Here is a 12,459-nt window from a genome sequence, read left to right on the forward strand (position 1 = left end):
ATATATATATATATATATATATATACATACATATGTGTGTGTGTGTAAATATTCATAGCCACCTTGTTGGCCATTTCCAGTGAGACGCTTAATAGTACTCAGAGGACACAATCATCAGTGAAGGATTACATTGCTTTGTACAACAATACCCAAATGGTTGGGTACAGCAAACATATTCAAGGTGCAAAATATTCTCCTAACTTCTTCTGTGCTCATATTTGTTTATTGGGACCTTTTTCAACTTTTGGACACAGTCTGTTATGGCCAAATGTTTCCATTAGTACACATCTAGTCCTCCTAATGCACAAACACAAAACACTGCTCACCTCTCCAGAGAGCTCACCAAAACACCTGACCTTCTCACAACATTCTGCAGGAGTTCAGATTGTAGGGATTTATGGGAGTGAGTCAGGGACTCTGGCAGGGCTGTGCCCCATCACTGACCCCCCGAGGGGGTGTTCTGCACTCCCTTGTGTTTTGACAGCGTTGCTATGCGTATGGAACCCTGAAAAATTAGGTGTGCTTTTCTCCCAATTGTTCTGACCCTTGTAAATTGTGGCCTGGCTACCAATTGCCTTTTCCCTCTTGAAATATCCCACCCTTAAATGAATCTCTCAGGTACTGGGGCCTCTCAACGTGTGCCTTCAGTGGTCTACAGGAGCCCCAAGACTGGGTTCATTAGCTCTGCATTGATCGCTCGAGCCTTGAAAGCGTCTGGCGATGGCAGGGATAATATAACTCTATGAAATGGCAGCACAAGTCCCCAAAGACTAATTAAGGTAAAAACAAGTAGGTTTGTAAAGGTTTAATGTGTCTTGTATAGAGTGCACATTTGTCCAGTGTGAGTTATGAGAAGTCCTGTTTGACTAACGGTTTCTATTAGCTTACATATTATCAAAACACAAAGGTATTTTTATTGTATTGCAGACCATTTTTTTTCCCCCACTACGAATGAAAACAGGGGCTCCCCGTTCCTCTGCTTGAGACAATGAACTTTAAAAAAAAAAAAAAAGCATTTAAATGTATTGTGCAGCAATGTTTGAAGTGCTTTTTAAACTGCTTACCTGCTGTTCAGAACATGAGGTTGCCAGGTATATTTTGGGGAGTCTTTAATGCCTTGTCAGGCCTGTCCAAGCTAAACTGCCAGTGGAAGCTGGTTTTTGTGTGATTGATGAAGCCTCCAATGTGTCGAGGCCGTCCCAGGTGAGCAGGCTCTCAGAAGTGTACTGTGTCAGGGTACTGTGAGATAACATTGGAGCTGTCCTCCCTGCCACCGTCCTGCTAGGAGGCTCATTCATCATGGGCACAGAATAGCTTTCACTTTATCGTATGGCTCAAACGTGATACGACTCTCCACCCAGTGGCCTCTGAATCTTTTTAAGGATGTATAGTAAAATATCTTTTATTTATTGTTAGTGTTTTTTTTTTTCTTTTTCAGCAAGGAAATCTCTTGAGCAGAGAGCAGAATCTTGCTTATATTTATGGAACTGGTTGTGCAACCCACCTCAAATTTGCAAAATTTGAATCACTAAGTCTTTTTAAACCCGTTTAAGTAGTTTAGTTTGAAACCATTATTACCCTTTCAGTGGAGAAAATGATTTCCATCTATGCAAGACACACACAGAACAAACTGACTTTAGCCTAATTATGTTTTGCTAATTGCTGTCAGTTTGTGGTTAATGATGTGCTTATGCCAAGAAATGAACTGGGGTTATTACATTGATGCCTGACAGTGCTGATGAGGGGTAATAATGGGTAACCCTACTGTACACTCTGTTGAAAAACCATCTAATATTTCAACAGTTGCTTTTTAATTGCTGCTTTGCACTCAGCCCAGTGTGTTCCTTCACTGAAATATTTTGTTCTCTATAAATAATGAAATGGCTGTTAATGTTATAATGTGGAATGAAATGATGATGTGCTGAGGCATTAAGTCATCAGTGTGCTTTGTCAGCACAAGGTGTATGTTTCATATTCATCTCATCTAATTTAGTCAGACTGGAAAAATGGCCACACACCTTGTTTTTTTTTTATTTTTTTATTTCTTTCTTTTATTTTCTTTTTGGTGCTGACTGGTGTGTGGTGAGTCTAAAAAAACATCATACATGGTTTTTCTCTACCTGCAAGATTTATAACCAGGAATGTTGGAGACACCACAATGTTTCAAATACATTTATTTTTCAAAAGACGTACACAACTCCACCAAAATCAATGAAGAAGCATGCTCTTTTTTTTATAGTATTTGATCATGCTAAGTAACAGTTTTTGGTCAATATGAGTTACCAGTTTCTCATTTGGAACTTGTAAAGATAAATTTTCCTATTAAACTGCATTGAAGATGGAGAAACAACAATAAATGCAAGTACATACCTGAACACATGGGTTCTAGTAAAAACATACATGGGCCGACTTATCCTTCTTTTTAAAAAAAATCCCTTTTTTTCTGTTTAAAAATGTTAAACATAGGTTCCTTTAGGAGGGTCTCTCAGAAGTTTGTTTGTTCTGGAAATTCAATGAGAGACAGTTATTCTAAGCAAACTGTAAAGACCGGAGAAGTTAAAATAATAAACATGAATTGGGTCTAAATCAATAGATACACATGGGGCTCAAATGAAAATATGGTGTGGATGAGCCAAATTTATCTCTTGTTTTTTCACTTGGATACATACACATACTCAAAAATCTGATGTTTTTCATACTTACAGGCAAAAAAACCCATTTAATCTGGACTATGTATTATTAATTGGAAAATGGGTGAAGTCTGTCATGTAGTTTGGCTCCACTAAACTTGTATAGCTAAACAGTAAGACAATTGTTATTCATAATTAAAGTATTTTGGAGCATCTTCTACACTTGACAAAAATATATAGGTGCATAATGTTGCTCTAAACAATTTTAAAAATCTTTTTAAAATTTCTAATTGACTTCCTGTTTCACTAGGATATAAGCATAAAACCACACAGTCCATTATTTTTAGCCATTCTTAAAAAACTGAAAAGACAAGAAAACATGCTATTTAAAAAAACACGGAAAACACCAAAACTTTCTCCATATCTTGAAAAGCAATAAAATGAAAAACTTTAAAAGTGGAACTGTGAAGAACAAGGCCTGACTGGATCTGAAGTTTATCTTGTCATCACCCACACTAAGCAGAACAGCAAGAAAAGAGAGAAAATCTCAAAAACATATCATAAAACGAATAACCATGACCATTTAGATGCCACATTAAATGGCAAAAAAAAAACTTTTCTCTCCTACCATTAAAAAAATTTAATGTGCACAGTTTGCTTAACATTAATTGAATTTTTTACTCAAATAATTTAGAATAATGGTTCAAAACATAATATGGCCAAATCAATACACATATGCACCAATTAAAAACTCTTATAAATAAACACAAAATAAAAACATTTTCCAAGACCCTTTCAGTCCTCTAACCTATCTCCAACAGAAGTTGTAGTTAAAGAAAAGAGAACAGGACAGAAATGACCAGTGACACTTCTCTGTAATTGTTGTGAATCATTCCAAATGAAGCTTGTGAGTGTTTCTGTTGACAAAATGGGATGTACGAAGTAGGTGAACTGTTAATTTTAGTACTGTTGGTCTTATCTTACACATTTATGTTAACATAGTATTTTTTAACTGAATAGTGTACCTAAATCAAAAGTTGCCATTTTGATAAAATGATTACGTAATACCTTGAACTTTTTAACTTTCTACAAACACTTTTAACATAATAACTGCATTTCATCCAAAGCTTCTTTTAGAAAACCCTCAGAAAGTTGCACAGCCTGAAAGGGAACAAAGTAGACGGGTTAAAGAAACAATTCAGTAGATTGGTTTTGACTTGATATATAAACCAGAAAGTTCAAAGTTCGTGATTGATTTTGACAAAATTATTTAATGTCACATGGCCAGCTTTATCTTCTATGAAAATATGAAGAGCCATGTGTAATGAATTTCCTCCACCGGTGACAGTACAGGGAGTGTTTTCCAGCTCTGTCAGCTGAGAAAGATTGTTTATTTTTAAAAGCAATGCATAGATATTGCTTTTATTTCCAGATACTCGTGGTCTTGGCCCAGAATGTTTGTTGTGTCTTGGATTATTTTTTTTTTTTTTGAACAAGAAGCATATACTCTATTCATGCTGAGTAGAAATCTACTTTACATTGGGCCAGTGGGATTAAAGAGGAACCTGTGCTGGTATGATTTGCAGGAGAATGACAAACAAAATCACCCAGGATAATTAAAAACAAAGTGTCACCAATATGACTATTTCAAAACATATGAAAATGAAGCTCAGTTTAAATAAAATAAACTACTATAGCTTTAGGTTTCATATGCAGTTGAAACCCAATACAACATGCGTATTAAGTTCTGTGAATACAATTGACACTATGAAGGGTCCTACCAATATATTACTCATCTACCATAAAACTGTGAGACCTGATTTACATTGACATACGTTATTTACCTGTTTCATATCTTTGTGGCCCAGTTTCTTGGATCTCTTTCATTCCTTCATCTAACTCTTGCTCTCTCTCAAAAAAAATAGGTCATAAAAGTCTCAAATGGACTACCAAGTAACCAAATATTTAAACAATTTTTTTTAAAACATTTCTTTTTTTTTTTCTTTTTTTATTTTAATCCGGAAAAATATTTCTTTCCCATTATAATTCCAGAGCTACAGGTGGGATGTAGTTAATAATGTGTTCTTGGTCTTGTTTATTATTTCACTGTACTCACTAATTAAATAAACTTGTTTTTGTTTTTGAATAATTAGTAAGTAATGATAATTAATAGAATTAAGCTAATGCCATTTAAAAATTTGCCCTGCAGACGAACAGCGTTGTTAAAGGGATCACACAAATCACGGTGCCTTCTCTGCCTAAATTCTATATCATTTAATAAATTAGTCTGTCAATTGTGAAAAAAAACCTCTAAGTGTGACTAAATTGAGATATAAGAGTTTGCTTGTGTCTGTATGCAACAGCAGGGGCACATTTTAAAATCCCTCCTTAAACAAATACAGCATATGCAGTGGTTATTAGGCACCATCACAATCCCTGGTTATTTGGCAGACTGTTACTAATGGAAGCGTGGACTTGAGTGGACGTCACAAGCTCAAGGTTGAACAAAGAGCCCCTTTCTGCTGGCCAAAAGGTGCTGAAAGGCAGGGTGAGGGCAGCAGGCCTGCATGGAGTACCACTATCAAACCCCACAGACAAAGGCGAAGCAAACTTCAGCAGGAGACCTCTGCTTCTGGCATCAAATTAGCTGTTTGAAGATGTTAAAGGGAAGTTCATTTAATATTTTGCTGTCTTTGTAGTCAAAAATAATACACTGATCATTTGCAATTTCCAAACACAAGCAACAATGTGGGATAAAGTTCGAAGGAGGCTATTTTTATCTTTTTTTAAAATCCCAATCAACAAGTATAGAAAGCTTCATAGTTGATTGTTTTTCTGTGCCACAGCGTTTTCTGCAACATACACCTTAATAAAGACCACGTGTGCTCATATGTACCCTTGAAAATGAAAATAAATAAATAAATAAATGCGTGTGACAGTATGTATGACATAATAAAAGCTTGTGTTTTTCTCTCTAGCTCAAAAAGGGTTATTCTCCAATTAGAACTGCTTAAACCACAAACAGCGTCATGGAAAATTTCAACCAGAGCTGTTTTAAACTGTTTTAAAATGTAAAAAAGATAAATAAACTGGAGAAAACATTCTATTTACATTAGAATCACACACGTTTGTTAATTTTACTAGGATTCTATAATAAACCATCACAAAGTACCAAATAAGTTAAAGAAGTATTTTTTTTTTATATCATATTAAATTTTTTGAAGTAAAGAAATATCTGAAAAGCCAATTAAATGTATCGATGTGGTCTGATTTAAACCATTCTATAGTTGCTCTGGTTGGTTGTTTCATGCTGTTTTGCCTGTGGAAGGTCAACCCCCAGGCCAAACTTACGTCTTTTGCTTCTCCTAACATAATAACTTACACAATCTTCCTTAGCTCCATTTGTCTTCCCATCAAAACTTTCATCAACTTCCCTGTTCCTGTGAAACAAAAGCATTATCACAGCATGAGCCTGATCCCGCCATGTTTGACCATTGGGATGGTGTATAAAATTGATAGGTGGTAAACAGTATTTTACTTACTAAATAAATGACTTATATGTGAATTGTTTACTCTGGGTTTTGCTCATAAGAAATAAATTGGGCAAAATATGTATGCAGGTCATCATTTTCAGATTGTCATTTGTAAACTAATAAAATCCATGTGTCCTCTTCCTTTCACTCTAAAATGAGATGATAGTTAATCACATGTAATCTACAAAATACATTGAAGGTTCTGGTATATTATATATGCCAGAGTGACAGACAGGAGCAGCCTGTCAGGAAAATTGTGGTCATGCAGCATAGCATTAATCCGAAGCTGTGAACAGGGAGCACGGAGTTTGCGGACCAAGGGAAAGCCTCAGAGCCACGCGCCGTAGCCCATGGAGCCACTCGGGTTTCTCTTGCGTACAGTCTATTTGCCTCCTTGTGTTCACAAAGGAGATTTTATTTGAGTTCCCCCCCGTCCCTCCGCATCTCGCCTTCTTTCACAAGCCTTCACAGTCAGATGGAGTCAGACCATATCAGTGCATATTAAAAACTGGATCTGTTGGCGGCGAACATCTATTGGGAAGGCAAGGAAATGGAAGATCACCTCACCAGATCCCGAGCTGCTGGGATCTGTTCTGATATCGTTGAACACATAGAGTAAAGTTTTTTTTTTGTCTTTGATTCCTTCATTGTTCAAAAGAAAGATCAAAAGTCCGTCATGCAGAAGCTCCACTTTATGGTTTGCTTTTGTGCAACATAGCCCAACAAAAGACATCAAGACAGTTCAGAAGTTGCAACCATTTTTTTTTTTTGTTACGATCAGCTGTTGGTTAGCAATCATGTCATCCAAACTTAAAAACGTGTTCAGTACAGAGATCACCCAGACATCTCCAGACAAGTAACGACGTCTAGTTCTTCTCGTTACAGAAATGTGGTCACTATGTGGTCTGAAATTCATCTTCCTCATTGTGTCTGAGCTGCACCAGCCCAGAGGGTTGGATCTGTCACCGGCAGTGAGTACTGTAAAATGTTACGTTTCCTCTGCGCAGGGCCTTTACAACACAGGGGCATGGAGGCCACACACAGCTCTCAGAGATCCTGCGATGAGAGTAAATAAACCAGATGTGAGCCATCCCTGACACCATGTGTGGATATGCGTAGTGCAGACTGGTAGGAAAACACAGTTTGGTCAAGCATGATCACCACCTCACCTTTTTCTGAGGCTGTGCGTGCCGGTTCACAAACCAAACGACTTCCTTGTGAGGTCATAATTGAGCCAGAACGAAATACAACCATATTTCCTAATCAAGGCAGGATGATGTTTAAAAAAAAAAATCAAAAATCAAATGTAAACTAAACATATGAATTTAGTGACCTTATAGATTTGACAAAATAATCCAAAGTGTGTGAAAACGGGAACCTTTCATATTGTTATATTTTTTCTGTTTCACCACCACAAATATCTATTTATTTTAATGGGCTTCTATGTGATAGACTAACACAAAATGACACATTGACATCTTATTTTACTTTAGTTTACAAATTAAGATTTGCAGTGCGCATTTGCATTTGCACCATCTGATTAATGCACCTAAATAATATTTCTTTCAGATAAAAACTTTAATGCTCTTTACATATTGAGAAAATAAGGGCATCGGGTATCTAATTTCAAATTGTCCCCTCAATATTTTAAGCAAAACCTTTGGTCCATACAAGGGTTTTGCTTTTATTGGAGTAGTGAAGTCATATAAAAGCCAAATTAAACAGAGAAAGTTTAAACTCTTTCATATTACATATATGAAAGCGTATCAGGTCTCAGAGGTGTTAGACATCTATAAATCAGTGCTGACAAAGATTGAAAACTTTGTCCCACAAAGTTTTGTCCCAGGAGTGCAAGAAGGCACTCTTGATGGAGCGCATTTTTGGGGATTCACAATTATTGTTACCCAACCCAGGTTTAGTCTCAGATTATATCGGAGGGAGGAGCTGGACTCTAATGCAAGTGCCAATCAAGTTTGTTTATTTTCCAGAGAGGCCCTTTAACATGCAGCCCAGATTAGTGATTCTGCAGGTTCTCTGTAAATGTCACAAGGTGCCGCAGCACATTCACCTTACAGTGCTCCTGAGCAAAGCAAGCCACCGTCACCAGGATTGAGAGTGACAATGTTGCTGTTCCAACAGCTACACACTCCCAAAAATCCATAATCTGTGGTCCTAAACAGGATTTGCCTCCAAATTACGCCATTTGCCTGTGGTCCTTCTGTTTGTTGTTGCCCATAGGCGTGCATAGACTTTAAATAAACACAGCTTTGATAAGCCAGGGGCCAGACGGTGACCTCTGCCCTGTAGCAGTTCCGATCTAAGTCCCGGGGACATGAGGCTCACCAGATGACATAAGCATGGCTCTTAAATTAGCTGAACTTTTCAACATTGGACAGTTTATAAACATTGTGAGTGGATAAGGGCGTGCAGGTAGGAAATTGTCTTTGTCCTGATTACTGAAGAAGAGCAGAGGTCAAGAGGCACAAGACAAAAAAACGGATTGGAATGTGTTACTTTACATCATAATTCATGAATAACTACTGACAAGTGACACTTGAAAACAGGTGTGTGTGTGTGTGTTTTTTTTTTAACACAACATTGTTTACAGGATAGTTGTTTTTCCAGATTATTATGTAGTAGGAGAACTTTTAATTACATTTTTGAATGTTTTATTTATACCCTTCCAGTTCTTTCCTACACATTCTCTTGATCAAAATTGTAAAAAGCTTCCAAAGCTAAATCCAGGAAAATAACTTTGTATTATATAAATATTTCCCCCTGCAGAATAAGAGACTCTGGCTTATTTGAAGTGAATGAGGCCCATAGCTGCAACCAGCCAGTCATATTCTGAACCCTCTTTGTAGGCACTCAAGCGTCCACCAAACCACAAATTATCATTGGAGCAGCACTGACCTCCTGCACCATAACCAGGCCCACCCTAGCCTCTCCAAAAGCTTGGGATTTATGGCATATTTCCAAATAAACATGTCTGAGGCTTGTGGTAAAAAAAAAAAAAAAAAACAGATCTGCGGGTGAGGCATGAATCTGAGAGGATCAGATATGACGCGAGTGTGATTTAGCACAAAGAAAATCCCTAAAAGATGAGTCTATAAATAAATCAGGATAGTTAATATCTCCACTTGAGCTTTAGTCTTTTTTCATGGCCGCTGCTTTTTCAGTTTTCCTGAATCCAGCTGTCTCTCTGCTTTATCCTATGACTTTTTTCATGGCAAAATTACCTGTGTGGAAAGTAAACATTGCTTAGTTCTGTTTACTTTTGTTTCTGTATAATTTCTGGCTTGTACAGTAGTCACACTTATGAAGGTTTGGTTGCTGAGTGGAAAACTTCTCTCGAGCACTGTGTCATTTGTAACCATCTACCAGGGTGGGATTGCTCATTTTAATATTCCCTTGCCAAAAATTAAGAGCATGTCTACCTTTCTAAAATACTACTAATAACAGAATGTCTGAAGGTCCTTTCATAAATTGTTGCTCATGTAGACTTTTGTCTGCATTTGTAGCACATAAATTATTCGCTATATTTCTTAAGAAATGTTTATGGGAATGTTGTTGCCACTAAGTATATAATATGAAGTTATTTGCTTTACTAAACTTTGCAATCACCAGAGTAAAACAGACAGTTCTACCCAAAATAAGTACAGGTTTTGCTTCTTGACACTGCTTTATATTCAATCAGTTCTAATCAGTCCCAATAAACCTGGAAGCCATTCAAAGATTCTCAAGTTTCATGTATGACCAAATGCTTTGCATCTTGGAGGGTGACAAGATATATTTTTTGTCCTGTGTACATAAAAGTTACATTTTCCTAAAAAAAAAGAAAAAAAAAAGCAAACATCTTTAAGAAGGTCTCTGTCTCTTTTCCACAACCATAAATTTGATGCCTTATCTCTTTCTGATGTGACAGGGATGTGTAAAATAAGCATGCTATCAGTAAGGAGGAATTTAAAGGATTGGGTGTATTTGACGATGAGAGACAAAGACATCAGAGGAGATTGACCTTCGGCTAGTGATGGCGCCTAAGACAGAAGCACAGCGATTCGTTTGAGAATGTTTTATGTTCTAAGCTCCCTCCAGAGTTTGAGCCTGCTCAAGCTGTCTTTCTTACGCGAGCAGAATAATTGTTGCATGAGAGTTCAATTTCACTTGTACGCTGTAGGTAGGTGTTAGCCTGTAATTCTGTGCACTCTAGCCAACACTAAGATTCTGCTTTGGCATACTGTGCTGATGACATCAGTAATTTGTCACTCTGCAGACACTCTGTGATTTATGCGTTTTCCCAGGCAGCAGAAAGTGGCATTGGTGTTTCTTTCTTTTTTCTTTTTTCTTTTTTATTGCACTTAAAACCTTTTTACTGTAAAAATGCAAAGATTATATGCTTGGAAATGAGCTGCGGGTTGAGCAAATGTGCTGCGTTTTGTTCTAATAAAGTCGCAGGGTTGTGGAGAAATGTTTATATTATTTTACAGCTCGCCTTCAGGAGGGAAAAGATTTCCATTAATAACCAGGGTGATGAATGTGAGCAATTACTTTTTATTGTATAAATGTTTCGTTCCCTAAAGCTTCACACTTGGCTTGTTTTGATTTCGTTCTTCTGTGAAAAAGTCTCCAGGTCAGTATCTCACACTGCAATTATAATTTTGCTATTTACATTTCACATAATCATGATAGACAGTAATTACTCATAATTTTGGCCTTCGGAAACAGATTTCTGATATGCATCTAACAGGTGTTTGGAAGCCTTTTTTTGTCTGTTCAGCTTCACATCTTGGGTACTGTATGCTCTTGCGAGATCAACGAACAAACAAGAAGTTAATTGAAGAGGAAAGGTGGTCCTTTTATATCAAATGGGGCTTTTTAGAGCTAGTAATTACCCAAACTGTCACCTTGGGACCTCAAGCACTGATGGACAACCTGCTTGCCAGGCAATAAGGCAGTTTTTGTATATTTGCGCAGCGAGTGATTTGCAGAAAGACATCCTTGTAAAGGCCACCGGCATTACTCTCTGAGGGCAGCCTGAGTGCTGACACACGGTGTCCATCAACTCCACCATCGCTGTCAGCGCAGAACACACCAATTCTTGCCAGCCAGGTTTCTCTTGCTATTTGCTCTTATTGTACAGTATTACCATGGCGACCAAGAAACAGTGAGCCAGAGAGCAGACAAAGATTTCTTTTAGCTGGCATAGACACAAACCCAGTTTGATTGCATTCAGGTTGAGTGCTGAAGGATCATCACCACCTGGGATGTAAACCAAATAAATGCTGCTAGTTGGCACGTGTGGATCCTGCTTGAGGATGTTTTAAAGTGGACCCTGATTATTTATGTGTTGGCATGTCCCCGTGTTGAAGTATAGATGCCCTACAAGTTAGAAACAAAAGAAAACAACCTCAAGGGGGAACGCTACATTAATAGCATCCTATAAAAAAAACCCCACCGAATCTATGTAACATTTTCCAGAGGGATTTTTGAAAACTACACCCTGTAAACAGAGGGTGTAGCACATAATGTGCTGATAGGCAGAATCAAACCTACAGTTGTCAGGGTTGGATTGATGAGAGTCTCGGGAGCATCTGTGTTGATGGTAGAGAGCTTTACGTCAGCTCTGAGGGCAGAAGGACAGCCCTTGCTGGGAGTCCCATCTCCATGGTCTGTCTGGGGGTAGTCGAAGGTGTTCATTAATCATAGTCCTAATTTGTTTTCTCACAGCTGTGCTGACACTGAATATTATTACAGTGTCAATGAGGAGGGAATCTCAGTGTCACTCATTGTTTCCCAATGAATGTCCTGTTTTAACCTAGTTTGGCTGGTAGATTGCTAATATGGATTTGTCTGCTCTTGTTTTTAAAACGTCATCATCAGTATTAACATACCTTCCTGAATTTGCATTAAACTATTTCACACACTCAGTACAGTAGGTATTTGAATCTTTATTTAGTTGGTATCATCAATTTCTCTGTTTAGTATCATCACTTGAAATAAATTTAAGTGATTCTACACTTGAGACTGTGTCAATGAGAACTGAGAATTATGGTGTTGACAACTGTTGTTAAAATTAATCCAATCAATTCAACTTTTAGACATGTGAAAATGACTAGTCAGTTGGAAAATTAGTCAATTATATTTTGTGATGTAACAATGTTTTTCGCCAATAGCCTTATTTAAAGTTAAAATATTTGAATAAATAAGTTAATATTTAGCTTTTTGCTATTTTTCAGAGGACAAGCTTCTTCTCGTTGACTGAACATCTAAGGCACATGTGTCAAACTCAAGGCCCG

This window comes from Poecilia latipinna, unplaced genomic scaffold (genome assembly GCF_001443285.1).
Source record: "Poecilia latipinna isolate Pla-1442-1.1 unplaced genomic scaffold, P_latipinna-1.0 Scaffold812, whole genome shotgun sequence".
Taxonomy (NCBI): Eukaryota; Metazoa; Chordata; class Actinopteri; order Cyprinodontiformes; family Poeciliidae; genus Poecilia; species Poecilia latipinna.